Source organism: Syzygium oleosum, unplaced genomic scaffold, assembly GCF_021117445.2.
Source record: "Syzygium oleosum isolate NSW1041296 unplaced genomic scaffold, Sole_v2.1 Sole_v2.65, whole genome shotgun sequence".
NCBI lineage: Eukaryota > Viridiplantae > Streptophyta > Magnoliopsida > Myrtales > Myrtaceae > Syzygium > Syzygium oleosum.
In genome coordinates, this window is record NW_026607549.1 from 206,529 (window position 1) to 225,904 (window position 19,376).

General features: G+C 42.7%; 1 pseudogene; it reads right to left on the reverse strand.

Moving 5' to 3' along the window:
* Positions 1-9,094: 9,094 nt before the first annotated feature.
* On the reverse strand, positions 9,095-13,494 carry LOC115692833 (uncharacterized; annotated as a pseudogene).
* Positions 13,495-19,376: the final 5,882 nt, after the last annotated feature.

The following is a 19,376-nucleotide window of genomic DNA, read 5'->3' on the forward strand; positions in this document are numbered from 1 at the left end:
TCAGTACCCCCAGGGCAACTGCAGTAAAACCGAATAGGGAATCAAGCCGGGAATCTCCTACCGGCTAATCAGGGCAGGCCGCCAGCGCAAGGACGAGTTTATGCAATGGCGCGTAGAGAGGCGGAGGATACGTCGGGCGTGGTCACAGGTACAATTTCTTTATGTGATCATGCTGCGTATGCATTGTTTAACCCGGGGGCGACCCATTCATTTATTTCAAAGCAGTTTATTAAGCTGGTTGGGATTGAACCTGTATTGCTTGAGAATATGTTATGTGTGACAACCCCATTGAATGATAAAGTGTTAGTGTCATTGGGGTGTCCTAGTTATAAAATAGTGATTGGGGGTAGAGAAGAAAGCATCGACTTGGCAGTGTTGGCCATGTTTGATTTTGATGTGATAATTGGAATGGATTGGGTGGTTAAGCAGAAAGCTATAGTGGATTGTAGCAATAGGGTGATCCAGTTTAACCCGATTGGACATCCTAGAATTGAGTTTCAGGGAAATCGAGGAGGAACCTCGATCCCTTGGATTTCCTCGCTTGAGATAACTAAGTTGTTGGATGAAGGATGTGAGGGATATTTGGTGAATGTGGTAGATCCCACCTGGCAGAACCTAAGTTGGAAGAGATACCGGTAGTGTGCAATTTCCCCGAGGTCTTTCCTTAGGAATTGCCAGGTTTGCCACCAGAGCGGGAATTTGTGATAGAATTGGCACCGGGCACAGAACCGATTTCAAAGGCACCCTATCGGATGTCGTTGTCAGAATTGAAAGAACTAAAAGTCCAAATGTAGGAATTGTTGGACAAAGGTTTCATTCGTCCTAGTGTGTCTCCATGGGGAGCACCGGTCCTATTTGTAAGGAAGAAGGACAGGACATTGAGGTTGTGTATTGATTACCGGCAGTTGAATCAGGTAACGATTAAAAATAAGTATCCACTGCCAAGGATCGATGACTTATTTGACCAGTTGCAAGGAGCGTCCATGTTTTCTAAGATTGATTTGCGGACTGGATATCATCAGTTAAGAATCCGGAAGGAGGACATTCCTAAGACCGCTTTTAGGATGCGGTACGGGCACTACGAGTTTACAGTGATGCCCTTCGGATTGACCAATGCCCCTGCAGCTTTCATGGACCTAATGAACAGGGTGTTCAAAGAATTCTTAGACCGGTTCGTAATAGTGTGCATCGACGACATATTGGTATATTCGAAGAACCCTGAGGAACATGAGGTACATTTGATTGAGGTGCTACGGACTTTAAGAGAACACGCACTCTTCGCCAAGTTCAGTAAGTGTGAGTTTTGGCTAAGTAGAGTGGCGTTTTTTGGACACATAGTTTCGGGAGATGAAATTTCTGTGGACCCGACGAAAATTGAGGCAGTAATGAAGTGGCCAAGACCGACCTTAGTGACAGAAATCCGAAGTTTCTTAGGACTGGCTAGTTATTATCGACGTTTTATAGAAGGGTTCTCATCGATAGCCATGCCGTTGACACGATTGTTGAAGAAGGAATCTAAGTTTGAATGAAACGATAAATGTGAGAAAAGTTTTCAGGAATTGAAGTATAGGCTGACAACTGCTTCAGTGTTGACCATTCCGTCTGGACCAAGAGGATTTGAGGTCTACAGCGATGCGTCGCTAAGAGGACTTGGTTGTGTGCTAATGCAGCACGGAAAAGTAGTGGCATATGCGTCCCGCCAGTTGAGGCCACATGAAATAAATTATCAGACGCATGATTTAGAGTTGGCAGCGATTGTCTTTGCCCTTAAGATCTGGAGGCATTATTTATGCGGAGAAAAGTTCCAGATTTATACTGATCATCAAAGCCTCAAGTACTTGTTCTCACAGAAGGAATTAAATATGAGGCAGCGCCGATGGATGGAACTTCTGAAGGACTACGACTGCGACATCTTGTATCATCCAGGGAAGGCGAATAGAGTAGCGGATACGCTGAGTCGCAAGTCGAGTATGGCGCATATGATGATGAAAGAGTGGACCTTGCTGGAAAGACTCAGAGACTCGGAGTTTAAATTTGAGATGAATCAGATGTCTAGCCTGATGGCCACATTGAGAATTGAACCGGAGATCCAGGCAAAGATTAAGGCACTTCAGTTTACGGACCAAGAAATACAAAAGATTGTCGGATTGGATGCCGCTGCAAGGAAACCGGAATTCCAAGTGAATGAGGACGAAATTTTGAAGTTCCGAGGACGATTATGTGTGCCTGATGATTTGGAGCTCAAGGAGGAAATTTTAAGTGAGGCACATCGCAGTAATTACAGTATCCACCCAGGTAGTACAAAGATGTATCAGAATTTGCGGCAATATTATTGGTGGAATGGACTGAAGAAAGATGTGGCCAAATATGTGGTCAAGTACTTGACGTGCCAGCAGGTGAAGGCACAGCACTGTAAGCCGGGAGGATTGTTGCAACCATTAGAGATCCCTGAATGGAAATGGGAACACATCACGATGGATTTTGTGACGGGATTGCCAAAAAGCCAGCGAGGACATGATTCCATTTGGGTGACAGTGGATCGACTGACAAAGTCAGCGCACTTCCTGACAGTGTGAAAGGATTTCAAATTGAAAAGGTACGCGGAATTGTATGTTCGACAGATCGTCAGATTGCATGGGGTACTAGTATCAATCACGTCGGACCATGATCAGAGGTTTACGGCCAATTTTTGGAAAAGTTTGCAATCGGCCTTAGGAACGAAGTTGCGGTTCAGTACGGCCTATCATCCGCAGACGGATGGCCAGTCTGAGAGGACGATTCAGACTTTGGAAGATATGTTACGTGCCTGTGTTTTGGACTTCCAGGGCAAATGGGAAGAACAGCTGCACCCGGTAGAATTCGCCTATAATAATAGCTATCAGCAAAGCATTCAGATGGCACCATTTGAGGCCTTGTATGGCAGGGCGTGCAGGACACCAGTATGCTGGGATGAAGTCGGTGAAAGGAGTATCACAGACCCAGAATTGGTTCAGCAGTCAGTTGAGGCAGTTGAAATGATCAGGGAAAGGCTAAGGACCGCGCAAAGTCACCAGAAAAGTTATGCCGATCGAAAGCGACGACCCTTGGAGTTCCAAGTGGGAGATCATGTATTTCTCAAGGTGTCGCCTATGAAAGCATTGTCCAGATTCGACAAGAAAGGAAAACTGAGTCCGAGATTTGTAGGACCGTTTGAGATTTTGGAAAAGATTGGCAATATGGCTTATAGACTTGCTTTGCCGCCCAATTTGTCCCAAGTACACAATGTTTTCCACATGTCAATATTGAGAAAGTATGAGCCAGATCAGACCCACGTTCTAAGGTACGAGGAGATAGACGTGGATGACAGGGTGTCGTACGTGGAGAGACCAGTAAGGATCGAGGACAGAAAAGATCGTGTGCTGCGGAATAAGACGATCCCGATGGTCAAGGTTGTATGGGAGCACCACGGGACCGAAGGTGCCACTTGGGAAAGCGAAGAGGCCATACGACGTCAGTACCCCCATCTATTTGAGTAGATAGGTTTGGATTGCAAATTTCAAGGACGAAATTTTTGTAAAGGGGGAAGAGTTGTAGCATCTTGAATTTCAACTCATTTCCGGGATCAATAATATTGATATTATTCCTCATTTAATTTTAGTAAGTCTCGCCCAAAATTGAGCTATCTCGGGATACTAATCGATAGGGAATGGTTAATTAGGAAACGGTACGTGGACTGGGGACCCGATCGCGAGTCGGCATCGATTCCGAGAAACGATGAGGAAATATTTTGGGCCAACGTGGGCCGATCCTAGGGAGGTGACGGATTTAGTTTGGCCAATGACGTACGATCGGATCGCGGGTGATTCCGCACGACCGAAAGTACGCGTGGCGAACAAATCCTAAACTTAAACCGAACAATCGCGACCTCCGGAACTAGAGATAATTCCTCACGTTCTCTCGGTAATCGAGGCCGTCACGACTCGAGTAACCCTAGGTCCATACGCATAACCCCTAAACAGCCGCCCGTTAGTGAGAGACCCTAAAATTTTAAATTAAGCAATTTTGGTCACGGAGTTGAATCCGGAATTGGACATCGATTTTCGGGGTTGTGTGCGACTATTTTGCGAGGACGACGTCATTTTAGTGTGGCCACATATATTTGGGGTTAGTACAGTCGAAAAATGGAAATTCGGCCCGAAATCGGAAAATGATCATTTTGCCCCTAGGCTAATTTTGGGCATTCCGAATTTTGGAATAATTTTTGGGATTAATTTAAGGATTAGTTTAAGGATATGTATCAGCCCAATAATGCATATTTCCTTGGACCAATTTGCCCCCATTGAATTACGTGTTGTGCCGAAATGTATTAAATTGCATAATTGGGCATGCCGTGGCGGAATTGAATTGTTGAATTGATTGGGCATGTTGAAACGCACGTCTATTTGGCCATTTGATGATTATGTGCTTTCGAGAAATTGACACTCATTGTGCATGGCATTGTCGCCTGAGTGTGGGAATTGCATGGCCAAGCATTCGTGTGCTAAGAATGGACATGAGGTGAAATATTTGTTGGCCTACGGGTCGGGCCCTAAGGGTTTTCACGCGGGTCGAAATATTTGTTGTCCTTCAGGTCGGTTTATAATTGCAAAATGAGCCGTGCGCCTGAGCGCATCATTTGAGCCAAATCATGAGCATGGCAAACGTGTGCCAGAGTATGTTGGCTATTGTGCGTATTCGGTGACTCATATGTGAGGTGGGCACTAATGAGCATGAGCATGCGTATGGCGTACGTGTGACCAGTGTGTTCGCGTATGTGCCGTGAATATTATTATAAAATGCCTAACCTGCAGGGTCGATTGTGTACTCGATCTGGGCCCGCGGGACTAAGTCATTTGGTTGCAATTATTATGCATTGTGTTTTGATTGCCTGTCAGGAGGTGCATGTTAGCCTAGTTTAGGTTTAGGGGTTTTTACTAGCTGAGATTCGTCTCATTGTTGTATAAACCCAAACTTTTCAGACCCCCGGACCTGAGGATGCCGGATGCTCCAGTACGTTTTGGGATTCAGCGCCAGCTAGGGCGGACATCGACCGAGTATCCCTTATGGAATGGGAATGTGTATATTAGGTATCATACTATGATATTGGTTGATGTGGGAGAGGCGTACCCCCAACACCACGAATACGTAGCCTGGTGTTTTAGGGATTAATTCGGAGAGCATGGACCTCTTCGTACCTTTGATGTCCCGGTTAACGGGCAAGGTGAGGTAGACCCGCAGTGTCTTGATGGAGACGTTGTTACCCCCGAACCCTCGTCCGATGGGAGTTCGAGTGCTAGAGTTGAACCTGTTGTCTGGGAGGTAGATGATCTAGAGCCGATGGAAGCAGAAGAAGAACCATAACCCATGGAGCAGGACATGGAGCTAGAGGACGTAGTAGAGCCAATGGACGCGAATGAGGAGGTCGCGGAGGCTGAGTCCGAGTTGGACTCATTAGATTCCGAGGAGGAACTGCCTGATAGTTCTTCATCCTCTGAGTCTTCTGGTTATGACCCGGACTGGGTCCTCTAGGTTAGTCCCAGCTTTAGATAGATCGGGTTGTACCTTTTTGACCAGAGTCCCATCTAAGTCTAATATCCCTGACTCCTGGCCACTGATCCTTTTTGACGTGAGTGGCAGTTAACCAGTTTTTGAGTATGTTGTATGTTCTCCCTATATATGGATATTGTATATATTTTAATAGTAATGAAATGTATATGTTTTAATCTGATGGATTCTCGAATTGTGCTATCCTTGGTTATGTTGTTCGTTGTACGGGTGTATATATATTTATATACGTTGCTTCCGCATGTGCAATGATCTGTGCGTTGGGCGTTGGGTCGGCGACACGTCCTGGGACGTCGCAACAAATTCGACCTTAGCGTGGGATGTTGCGCATCGTGGGGTACGGGGCGTGATAGGTCAAGTTGAATTGCACTAATTGGACCAATTACTCTTAGACTTCTTAATCATTGGATCACTAAATTGATCAAATTGACTCAAATTCATGTGAATCTTCCAAAATTGATTTTGAATTTGGACTTGATATAAGAAATTAGGCTCATTCGTGCGTAAATCATGAAGAATCGATCCAAATCACTTATTTGGGCCAAAATTGGGGGTTTTTGTGTTTGGCTTGGAATTACAAAATTTGTTTCAAAATTGAATATAAGATGACCTCTAGATCAAATGTCGTGAAGAAAACTAACCTAAAAAATGACTAGAAATGAAGTAATTTCATTTTTGGCCAATTTGAACCAAATTCCGCAAATTGGGAAAAAGTTGATTCTAAATCGATTTTTGTAAAATTTCAAATTCCAAAGGTAAATTGAATGTAAAATAAGATGATTTTTGGATTTTTGTATTTTTTTAATTTTTTTGGTTAAATGTTTGACCAAAAGTCAAACCCTTGTTGACTTTTCACTAGGAGTTTAATTTTATGATCAAATCTTTAAATTTTTCTGAAATTTCCACTTCTAAAGTGAAATTAAACTTGAAATGAATCTTTTTATACGAAAAGCCCCAATTTGACCCGTGGTTGACTTTTGGTCAAAGGGTTGACCAAAAAGTCAACGCGAAAGTCAACCATTTGACTTTTCGGATTTTTGCATGAAATGAATAGAAAATTGTTTACAGAAGCTAGGCCAACAGACAGAATTAAAAAATGACACTTTTTGTTCAAGAAACGGGTTCCATCGCGATCGGAAACCATAATCTCGAATTTTCTACTTTTAATGACACGTCGGCTAAAAATTAGGTGTCAACAGCTGCCTCTCTTTGAGTGGGAGTTCGAAGAAGTCTCGTTCAAAGACCAATTGGCACCTGCAAATTTTTAGTCGACTCCACTTGGGAAATAAAAGAAAATAAAGACAAAGACATTTGATTAGAGTCTTACCTAAAGCACTTACCATTGACCATGTGGATTGTTAGCTCAATCATGTGTTTTTCTCTTCTCTCTCTCATATGGTGGAATGAAGGAAGAAAAGAAAGAGAAATGGTTTTGTAGGAAATCTATGGTTTAAGGATAACCAAAAACCTAAGGACAAGGTTTAAGGATGACCTAGAACCTAAGGACAAGGTTTAAGGATAACCTAGAACCTAAGGTAAGGTTTAAGGATGACCAGGAATCTAAGGTAAGGTTTAAGGATGACCAGGAACCTAAAATGTGAGGTATGATTTAGGCTGACCAAAAATCGAAAATGAGGGGTATGGTTTAGGCTGACCAAAAACCGATCCACTGGGGAAAGATATTTTGAAAAAGAGGGAGTTTCGAGATTGTTTAACAACAAACCAAACGGAATTATTCTCATTTTGGTAAAAGACACTGGCTATCAAAATCCTTAAGAGGAAATTTTAACAAAATGATCTTTGAATAACCATATAAAGAGGTTAGATAAAAAATGCCAAATTGGAAATAACCTAATCAAAACGGTTTTTCGCACTGGCTCTCATAAAGGCTTTGATTCCCATCCATTGATGTGGGAAAGCTATTCAATTCTCACTGGTGATGCCTCACGAACCTATGTCAAAGGTTTTCGGAAACATTCACATTGAATACAAATTGATTGATCAGAAACGTCTTTCAAAAGGACCGTAATATAGGCTTGGTCATTGGCTTACACAAAGGGTATTTGCTTTGAGGCCAAGAAAAGAAATATACCATCAACATCTTCAGCGGGTGTACAAGTCAAGAACCTTGATGATAAGACAAGATAGGATTACTTTCACTCCTTCTAGCGGTAGTTTCTTTGTGAAATCTTTACGTCAACTCAAACGGGTTGTAATGTCGGTTTGGGTTAGGCTCAAAAGGCTTGAAATTTTGTAGAAGGGGTTTGAAAGAGAAATGATGATTATCTTGGCATCATTACCAAATCATCTAAATTTGACATCATTTGACTCTTGAAAGTCAAATTGACTCGAGAGTCCATTTTTCTTGCAACATAAGAGCTTTGCTCTTTCTAAGCATCTTTTGCAATGGGAATTTTATTTTCATCATAAACATGTTGCTTTTTGCTTTTGCTTTTGCTTTTGATACATTTTCTTTTTCATGGGCATCGCCCTTGCTTTTACCAGGCACACTGCTTTTTCATAACCCCTAATATTTATCTTTTGAGCTCTTTGGACTCTCGAGACACTCTATACATATTCACCAATTTTTCTAAATTTTCTTGATAAATCATATGCATTGCCCCAATATAGGGAGATAATCAACATTTTGGGCTTTGAAATGAACATGCTTAAGGCTCAACTTGGCTAAGCAAGGGATAACTGTGTTTGGGTAGAGGAAAAGAATGCTCTTCTTCACTTTGGGATGTTTCAAGCTTTCCTAAAGATCCTCCTGAAATTACCACAAGAAGGTTGATGCAAGTGAAAGCAATAAAATCTTTCTTAATCTTTTTGCTCAAAAAATGATCAACCAAAACCTCCTAACTTGCCCCAATGTGGGGTGGTTCTTGACAGGGTGTTTTGACAATTCTCCTTATTTGGCTCAAAGTGGCTAGCAAAGGATAAAATGAGTGTTTAGGATATAGAAATGAAATGCATTTTATCATTTCAATCCATGTATTCAATGTGAACGAACCCTACGTCCTAGGACATGGTTTTTTCGCTCAATTCTCTCCAAATGTGTATAGGGACGTGTTTGATCAAATGTTTGCCTTTTATCATCCTAGGCATTTCCATTCGGCATTTTTGATAAATCCCTTTTTTTCGTTTTTTCAAAGGATCATTTGGTTAAATCTCCCGTCTGTGGGGAATTTTGATAAATCAAAACATTTGAAATTTTTTTTAACTCCTCTGGGGATTGATTTTTTTATTATTTCAAACTTGAAACACCTTTTGGATAGAAAAGGTCCTCACAAATAAGATCTACTTCCTAAGCACTAGGGAGAAGATTGTTTGTTTGGTAGCTACTTTCTTGAGGTTGATTCCTTGAGATTTGGAATAGCCTCCTTGGGGAATAGCTGAGTATCTGCAAAATGAACAGATATGCAAAAATATTATGTATGCATGAGATGCATGATGCAAATGTCCTAAAGTGACTTGGATTCAATCCAAAAGCAGCTCAAAAGCTTTTTATTCAGGGAAAATATTTCTTGACAGCATCAGCATTTACGGGTTTTGGCAACTCTCGACCATCCATTTCTTCAAGAATCAATGCTCCGCCGGGTAACACCTTTTTGATGACATATGGTCCTTCATAATTGGGGGTGAACTTCCCACGATCTGGAATGATGGATAGGACTTTCCTCAAAACCAGGTCATTGACTTCAAAATGCCTGGGTCGAACCTTACGGTTGAATGACTTAGGCACTCGTTTTTGGTAGCTTTGTCCATGGCACGGAGCTTTTACCCTTTTTTCATCAATCATGTTAAGCTGTTCAAATCTTTGTTGAATCCATTTTGCTTCAGAAAGCTTTACTTGAAAAAGTACCCTTAATGAAGGAATTTCCACTTCCACAGGTAAAACTGCTTCCATTCCATACACTAATGAGAATGGTGTTGCCCCAATCGAAGTGCGAATAGCAGTTTGGTAAGCCATTAACGCGTACGGCAACCGCTCATGCCAATCCCGGTAATTCTCTGCCGTCTTGGACAGAATCTTCTTTATGTTCTTGTTTGCCGCCTCCACAACTCCATTCATTTGTGGGCGGTAAGGAGAAGAATTCAAGTGGCGAATGTGAAACTTGTTAAGTAGCTCATCCACTACTTTGTTATTCAGGTTTGACCCGTTATCAGTAATAATTGCTTATGGAACCCCATATCGAGCGATAATGTCTCGACCAATGAATTTTACCACACTCTTCGCAGTGACGTGGGCATAAGAATTGGCTTCGATCCATTTGGTGAAGTAATCGATAGCCACTAGAATGAAACGGTGTCCATTTGATGCCTTAGGATTAATTGGTCTGATGATGTCAATGCCCCACATTGAAAAAGGCCATGCCTCGGACATTTGATGTAATTCATTTGGAGGAGCATGGATTTTGTCTTCATAAACTTGACATTGATGGCAACATCTAACATGCTGAATACAATCGGCTTTCATGGTTAACCAGTAATAACCTAGCCTCATGATCTTCCTTGCTAGAAGATGGCCATTCATATGAGGACCACATTCTCCTTCATGTATCTCTTTCATTAATAAATTGGCCTCTTTGGTGTCTACGCACTTCAGCGGGAGCGAATCAAAAGAACTCTTGTACAAAACACCTCCGCTAAGAAAGAATTTGGAAGCTAACTTAGTCAAGTATTTCCGATCAGTAGCTTGACTTCCTTGGGGAAATTTTCCTTCTCGAAGGTAATTCATGATGTCATAGTACCATGGTGAACCATCGATTTCTTCTTCTATAACCATACAATACGCAGGTTCTTTTAAAACATCGATTTGCAAAGGACCAATATTCAAACCATCGGTTACTTGTAACATTGAGGATAATATCGCTAAGGCATCAACAAATTGATTATGAGATCTTGGTAAATAATCAAATGAGATCACTTCGAATTCTTCCACCAGATCTTTAGGATACTCATGGTAAGGAATCAATTTTGAATCACGAGTTTGCCATTCACCTCCTATTTGGAGAATGATAAGCGCGGAATCACCATAAACTTGTAATCTCTTAACCTTCATATCGATGGCTAATTGGAGACCAAGAATGCAAGCTTCATATTCTGAAATGTTATTGGTACAAGGAAATACCAACTTTACAGCTACTGGATAATGTTGACCCGCTGGGGATATCAGGACTGCTCCAATGCCAGAACCAGAGAGGTTAACAGCTCCATCAAAATACATGGTCCACTTGTCTTGTGACACCAAATGGATTCTTTCATCAATTTCATCCCAGTCATCTAACTTTAAGGGACTTTCAGCTAACATGTCAGCTATGGCTCGCCCTTTGACGGACTTCTGAGACATGCTCTGGATATCAAATTCAGAGAGCAATATTTGCCATTTGGCAAGCCTTCCAACCAGTGCAGGCTTTTCCAAAAGATATTTGATAGGATCATTTTCATTCACAAGCAGGATACGATGGTGAAGAGTGTATTGTCGTAATCTGTGTAATACCCAAATTAAGGCTACACATGCTTTCTCAACCTCAGGGTATCGAGCTTCACCAAAAGTAAACTTCTTGCTGAGGTAGTAAATAGCGCATTCCATTCCATCCTCCGATCTCTTCTGCGCTAACATAGCTCCCAAAGACTCATCGTGAATGGTGAGATACAAGATCAAAGGTATACCCGTAATAGGCGGTAATAACACTGGTGGTTGTGAAAGATACTGCTTCAATTGTTCAAAGGATTTTTGACAATCTTCGTTCCATTCAACTTTGGCATTCTTTTTCAACAGCTTGAAGAACAGCTTGGCTGTTTCAGATAATTGGGAATAAATCTTGCAACATAATTCAGTCTTCCCAACAAGCTTCAGACTTCCTCAACAGTAGAAGGGGGTTTCAAATCGCAAATGGCCTTCACTTTCGAGGGATCAATCTCGATACCCTTGTTACTAACCATAAATCCGAGGAGCTTTCCAGACTTTGCCCCAAACACGCATTTAGCGGGGTTAAGTCTTAGCTTAAACTTTCTAAGTCGATCAAACAGTTTCTTCAAGACTTCAATGTGGTCTTCACCTTGTCGTGATTTAGCGATCATGTTGTCGACATAAACTTCAATCTATTTATGCATCATGTCATGGAATAGTGTCACCATGGCTCTTTGGTAAGTTGCCCCTGCGTTCTTCAAGCCGAAGGGCATAACTTTGTAACAGAATGTTTCCCATGGAGTGATGAAAGATGTTTTAGTCTTGTCTTCTTTTTTCATTCGAATTTGGTTATAGCCAGAGAAACCATCCATGAAGGAAAATAATTCGAATCCTGCTGTGCTATCGACCAAGACGTCAATATGTGGTAGTGGAAAATCATCTTTGGGACTTGCTTTGTTCAAGTCGCGATAATCGACACATACCCGAACTCGCCCATCCTTCTTCATAACTGGGACAATATTAGCAATCCAGTCGGCATAATAAGTAACTTCAATGAAATCAACTTTTAATAGTTTCATGACTTCTTCCTCAATCTTCTTAGATAATTCCGGCTTCGTCCTCCTAAGCTTCTGTTTCTTAGGCGGAATGGCAGGATCGAGCGGTAATGTGTGTTCTACAATGTTGGGGTCGAGACCCGGCATATCAGTATAAGACCAAGCAAAGACATCCCGGTATTCCTTCAAGAGTTTGATCAGTCGATCAGTATCTGTTTGAGAGAGACCTGCCCCAATTTTTGTTTCCTTGGGATTTTCTGAATCACCCAAATTTATAATGACAGTTTGTTCTTCCGTGGGAGGTTTGGATTCTTCATGTCGGATCCATTCTTTTTTAATAACCTGGGAATCCTCTTCATTTTCGGGATCAGAATAATCGGGTTCGTAAGAGTTTTTTGGACATGAATCCAAGCCATGCATATGACTATCATGATTATGCAAAGTGTCATGCCTGAGATGCAACAAAAAATGGTTAGTATATGAAGATAAGAAATGCAATGGATTTCTAGACCAGCAAATTCTTGACTCAACTTCTAACTCCCCTTCTTCCAATGGAACCTCCTCTGCCTCTCCCAATCCAGCGGATAGCCCCAAGGCTCTCGAAGAAACAAGGGGGACCGAATCTGTTTGTACTCTCCCCCCAAACACTCGATCACGTGCTTTGGCTTCCTATGCCAATGAAGAGGCTGCCAATGACTCGCTTGGCGTAACAACAAACCCATCTTGCCCCGCCAAAGCTCCTGGTCCCTCTTCCTCAAAAGCTAAGAGGAGGAGGCCAAGGGCTTCACATCGGTAATTTCTATACTTATGGCTATGTTTTTTGGCATATGGAATATTAGGGGACTAGTTAACCCCCTAAGACAAGCGGAGATCCGGGCTTTTATTAGGACTAATCGGCTCTCTTTTGTTGGTATCATTGAAACAAAAGTCAAGCCCTCCCTTTTTGCTGAGATCTCTAGAGGCATAAATGATCAATGGCGGTGGACTTCAAACTATGATTTCTCCCCTCTTGGCAGAATCTGGTGTGGTTGGGACCCGCGTGAGATTGATATGACTCAACTACACTCCTCTGGCCAAATGATACACATGCATCTCAACCTTTTGAGTACGCGGGAGTCCTGCCTACTTACCGTTGTATATGGGGAGCACACTTTTGTTCATCGTCGTCCTTTATGGTCAGACCTCATTCGGCTCTCTACATGTGACTTACCATGGATTGTTGCCGGAGACTTCAACGCCATTAAAGACCCGCAGGACAGAGTGGGCAGCACAACCCCATGGATCCCAGTTTTTGAAGAATTTGGAGACTGCCTCAACCAAGCTGGACTTGAGGACCTTCGATATGTGGGATGTAGGTATACTTGGTCTCACTCCTCGGGGAATAACCGGAAACTCCGTAAGATAGACCGGGTTCTCACTAATAACCTGTGGCACCAGCATTTCTCATTTTCAGAAGCCTCCTTTCTTGCGCCAGGCATTTCTGATCACTCTCCAATGGTGATTAAAATCCATCCGCCAGAACGTTCCAAGAAACCTTTTAAGTTCTTCAATTTCTGGACTTCTCACCCTAACTTCTTGGGGTTGGTAGCTCAAGCCTGGGATTCTCATTTTCCAGGAACCCACATGTTCATGGTATGCTGCAAACTGAGACTTCTTAAAGCCAAGTTGAAACAAATGAACAGGACTTCCTTCTCCTTTATTTCTACAAGAACTGAACAGGCAAGAGCAGATTTATATGATGTTCAAACAGCTTTGGAACTTCAGCCTTTCGACCAAAGCTTGTTTGATAGGGAAGCCGAGCTCTTACAAACCTTCTCTTCTTTAAGACAACAGGAGGAATCTTTCTTCAGACAAAAATCCAGAATACGTTGGCTTAAAGAAGGAGACCTCAACACCAAATACTTCCACCATTTTGTCAACAAAAGGCGGTTTGCATAACCGTATTCTCTCTGTCTCCACCGGTGATGGGACCTTATTATCGACCCTCCCTGCGGTCATTAATCACATTGTCGGCCACTATCAAGAACTGCTCAATGGTACTCCCGCTCCTTCTCAGGCATCCATATGTGAGATAGGTGACTTCTTAGGCCGAGTCCTGGATGATAACCAGAGGATCTACCTATCACAGCCGGTCTCTGATGGGGAAATTCAAGCTACTCTCTTTTCTTTGGCCAAAGGCAAAGCGCCTGGGCCGGACGGCTACAATGTTGAATTCTTCAAAACCTCCTGGGAAATCATTGGTCCTTCCATTCTCAGGGCGGTTAGTGAATTCTTTGAGTCTGGCCAGTTGCTTAAAGAGATAAATACCACCATTTTAACCCTAGTGCCAAAGACTCCTAATGCATCCGCCATGACGGACTTTCGCCCCATTGCATGTTGTAACACACTTTATAAATGCATTTCAAAAATCTTGGCTAGACGGATTGCGCACGTCCTACCATCAACGATTAGTCCGTTCCAAACGGCTTTCGTTAAAGGACGAGAATTAGTGATAATATCATGATTGCCCGGGAGCTCTTTGCGAGACTTCCATCATGAGGCTTACACCCCCAAATGCGCCATTAAAGTAGATTTCCAAAAGGCCTTTGATCTGATTGATTGGAGATTCATTGAAGCGACACTCAAGGCCTTTAACTTTTCTGACCAGTTCATCAAGATGATAATGGCGTGTATCACTCTTGCTAAATTCTCCATTTCAATCAATGGGAATTACATGGTTTCTTTGCCGGCCAGTCGAGGTATTCGACAAGGCGATCCACTTTCGCCATACCTCTTCATTCTGACTATGGAAGTCTTATCTGGAATTCTTGAGAGGAGAACGAATGTTCCGGACTTTCACTGGTTCTGGCGCTGCAAAAAGCCACTCATTTCTCACCTCTTCTTTGCAGATGACGTTCTCCTATTCTCTGAAGCTCATCTCAGGTCGGTCGAAATAATCAAGGAATCCCTTGTTTTGTTCGCCAGTTGGTCTGGCCTTAACCCGATTAGTAATAAAAGCAACTTATTCCTCTCGGGAGGATCTTCGGCACTGCAAGCCCAACTACTGCAATGCCTTGGCTTTCAGCAAGGCACACTCCCCTTTCGATATTTAGGGGTGCCCATCATCTCGTCTAGAATGCGGAAAGAAGACTGCAAGATATTAGTTGATTCCATAACAGCACGGGCACGTTCTTGGACACAACGTTTCCTATCCTTTGCGGGAAGGCTGCAGCTCATCAAATCTGTACTGCACTCCATCCAAGTGTATTGGGCTAGTATTTTCTCCCTCCCAAAAGCTGTCTTGCACAAAATTGAGACCATCTTGAGACAATTCCTATGGAAAGGCCCTGACCTGGGCACTGGGGGAGCCAAGGTAGCATGGTCTACTGTCTGCTTACCCAAAGACGAAGGAGGCCTTGGGATTCGGCGATTGGTTGACTACAATCGAGCAATGACGTATAAACACATATGGCTCCTTTTCTCAGACAAGGAATCAATGTGGAGTAAATGGATACACACTGTTTTCTTAAAAAAGTCTAACTTTTGGTTAGTATCCAAGCCGACATTTTGTTCCTGGACATGGAAGAAAATTCTTGATTTGAGACATTCTGCTCGAACTCTATTTCGATGGGAGATAGGAAATGGCCACTCTGTCTCCTTCTGGTTTGACTGGTGGCACAACAAAGGCCCCCTCTACCTTATCTTCAGCAATGCAGACATCTATCAATCGCGAATCCCCCGTGAAACAACGGTTCGGGAATTCTACGATTGTACATGGCGAGACTCAAACACACTTGGCACTATATTGAGTGGCACGATCCCCCGCCCATCCTTGATGATGATGCCCCGGATAGGCTGGTATGGACTCCACATCCCTCGGGCTCCTTCTCAGTAATGTCTGCTTGGAACCATATCAGGAGAAAAGGCAATCCAGTTACTTGGCACTCATTTATCCGAGACCACCATATTGCTCCCAGACATGCCTTTCTCTTATGGATTATTACACTCAACCATTTGCCTTCCCAGGTATTCCTCCTGCAAAATCGAAGGATTGACACTGCACTTTGTGTCTTCTGTGGTTCTAGGCCGGACTCGGTCAACCACCTCTTTTTTGAGTGCCCTTCTACACGTAGACTGGCATCCTTCTGGGCGACAAAATGCAACCTTCCATGGCGCAATCAACCTTGGCAAGACCTTATTTTATGGGCAATGAAGACTTGCGGTGGAGATTCCTTTGCGCACCGCCTCTCCCGATTTTCCCTTGGCGCGCTAGTCCATCTTATACGGACAGAGAGAAACAATGCATTATTCGAAACAAGAGCGTATACACTCCGGGTATGCGCAAGCATCTTCTCAAAGTAGTCAAAGACAAGGCCATATCCTTTGGGAAAGTTCAGGATACTCCTAGGAATCGTGCCCTACAGAGGAAATGGGAGCTTCCGCTCTCAATCTTTGAAGCGAACTGGATACCTGGGCTTTAGTTATTACGATCTTCTAGATTTGTTTACTCTAGCCTCTGTCTTCTTGTATAGTCCTCGCGGAACCACCTTTGACCTCGTCTGGACATCTCCATGTCCTAATTGGGTCACAGGCTGGTTTTGGCTTTAGGTTGTATTGGTTTAATGAAAAGTAATATATACATTTACCTTTACCAAAAAAAAAAAAAAAAAAAGAAATGCAATGCATGCAGATGTGATGAAAAAACTTTTCGAATTCCAGATTTTCGAAAATTTCATGGGGAACTCGTCCTCATATCATTGGACATCCTTGTTCCAAAGGATTGTTTTGAAAACTATAGATCGTGCAAAAGCCCAGGCCTCAAAGCATCATCATAGGACTGGTTTGGTATACTTTCGTACGTCTATTAACAAAACATGAGAATGCTTTTTTGATATGCAGTAAATGTCATATAGTGTTTTGGATCCAAAGTTCGTGATCCGAATTATTACAACATATGAAATGAACGAATGAAATGAACAAATGAAAGTCCCTCGCAGGGGAGAATTAGATGGATTACAACTGAAAACAAAGTAGAACACGGAAACATCCCTTACACAGCGGGATCGGCAGGTGGATCATCCTCAAAGCTTTCGAAAATGGCACCCACAGAACTCTCTTCAAATAAGTCGGCGATGCCATAGATATCTATTTCTTCATCTTGGAGAAACTTCGGCGGTCCAGGAAAGAAATCTTTCAACGGAGGAGGGAGCACACGTCGATAACTCTTTTCTTTGATGCTCGGGCTTTTCTGATTACCTCGATCCTGTCGATCGCCTTAGTAACCTAAGCCTTCTCGTTTCTTTCTCTTAGTCACCTCAATAGGTGTGAGGATGCCTTGGGACAGCTTTCCCAATCCTTTGCCAATAGTGAATCCATGTTCGATCAACACTTTGCTAGACATAAAGGCTGCCTTTGAATAGTGAGGCTTTCTTATGACGGTGCCTGTGGGCACATGAGCTACTGACACTAACTCGAATGAATGGTAGCTTGATTCTCCTTTTACTTCTGGCTCCACGTAGGGAATTGCAGTATTGTTGAAGGTTTCGGTATCCTTCTCACAATGGACAGTTATAATCTTGCCACACACGACAAAGCGGATCATCTGGTGTAGACTTGAGGGTATAACACCCGCAGCGTGAATCCAAGGTCGTCCCAGCAACAAGCTGAAGTTACTTGGGATGTCGAGCACTTGAAATTTTTGAGTGAACATGACTAGACCAATCATCAGCTGTAAGTCAATTTCTCCTAGAGCTTCCTTTTTCATGCCATCAAAGGCTCTGACTGGAGTATTAGAAGGACGAAAATTATCCATACCCACACCTAGACGACGCAAGGTTGCTAACGGACAGATATTGAGAGCTGAACCGTTATCAATGAGTACTCTCGATATCCTTGTATCGAAGTGTTGAACAGAGATGTATAATGCTTTAGAGTGCGTTCGCCCTTCTGGTGGCAAGTCCTTTTCGGAAAAAGAAATTTGATCCTTAAGAAGGATAGCACCTACAAATTCTTCCAACTGTACCTCTCCGATTGTCTCGGGTACATGTACTTCATTAAAAAATTTTAAGAGAGCATTCCTATGTCTCTCGGAAGACTTGAATAGTTCAAGTAACGAGATCTGAGCCGGCATTTTTCTTAACTGCTCGATCACTTCTGCTTCACTCGTTTTGAGGGTTTTGAGGAGTTGTTTCGCCTCCTCTTCGGTTACACCCTTTTTCTCGACACCTTCACGAGATGGAAAACATCGGCCTGACCGAGTAATAGCGTCTATCTCATTAGACTCATAATTCCAAGGAACTGCCTTGGAGTCATAAACAGGGGGTATTCTTGCCTTCAAATTCTCATCTTTCTTCGGTGGTAGTTCGATCACAATAGGCTCAAAGTCCTCATTGGAGATCTTTATATCCTCGAAGCCATCAGCCATTAAATCTATAACCACAGGTTCCATAACATGCGCTTGAACTTCACAAGTAGCATTCAATTCAATCACAATAGGATCAATTGCGGCTATCATGCCGTCATCTTCAAATTCGGACCCCCATCCACTTGGGACGATAGTCTTAGGGTCGATAAAAGCGCTTGGAGGAGGAGAGTATTTTACCATGAAGTCATATTTACCACTTGGCTGCCCGAGAGTATCAATAATTTCACTTTTTTCGATTGCCTTTCTAATGAACTCTCGATCCCAATGGGAGGTATGGCGTTCAAATTCCGAATCAACGTCGGAAAGAACCTCTCTATTATCTTCGTCGTTCCATTCAGTTGGAACAATGTCTTTTAAGTCGTTCTCGTGGGCTTTCTTCATAAATTCACGACCTCGACAAGCATTCTTGCTCTCACATTCCAAATCACCATTGGAATATGTGTCACTCCAAGGCTCGTCAACGTCTAGCTCGTATCCATCTTCGTTCAACTTAGAGCATGAGACCTTGCTTGCGAACTTGTAAGAGAAATTTGTGAATGACAAATCAATTACAGCAGTCTCGATGGACTCTTTGAGTTTCTTTCCTTGACATGGCTGGATTATGCCTAAAGCAGCCATCTTGGCTAGGCAGTACATTTTCTCCTCTCGGGATACATTTCCTTCTTTCGGTTGATCTCTAGCTACAGTTAATAGCTCTTCCAACTTCACCATGTCGAACAAGAAGGGTTTCTCATTCTCGTCTCCAAATATCACATTAATGGCTTCGGTATGATTGGGGAGCGGATTTTGTTGAACATTTGGTGTAGCATCTTTAAATGACAAGATCTTCCTATCCAGCAGGTTCTGAATCTTGACCTTTAAAGTGTAACTGTTGTCCACATCATGCCCTTCTCACCCATGTGGTACACGCAAGATTTTG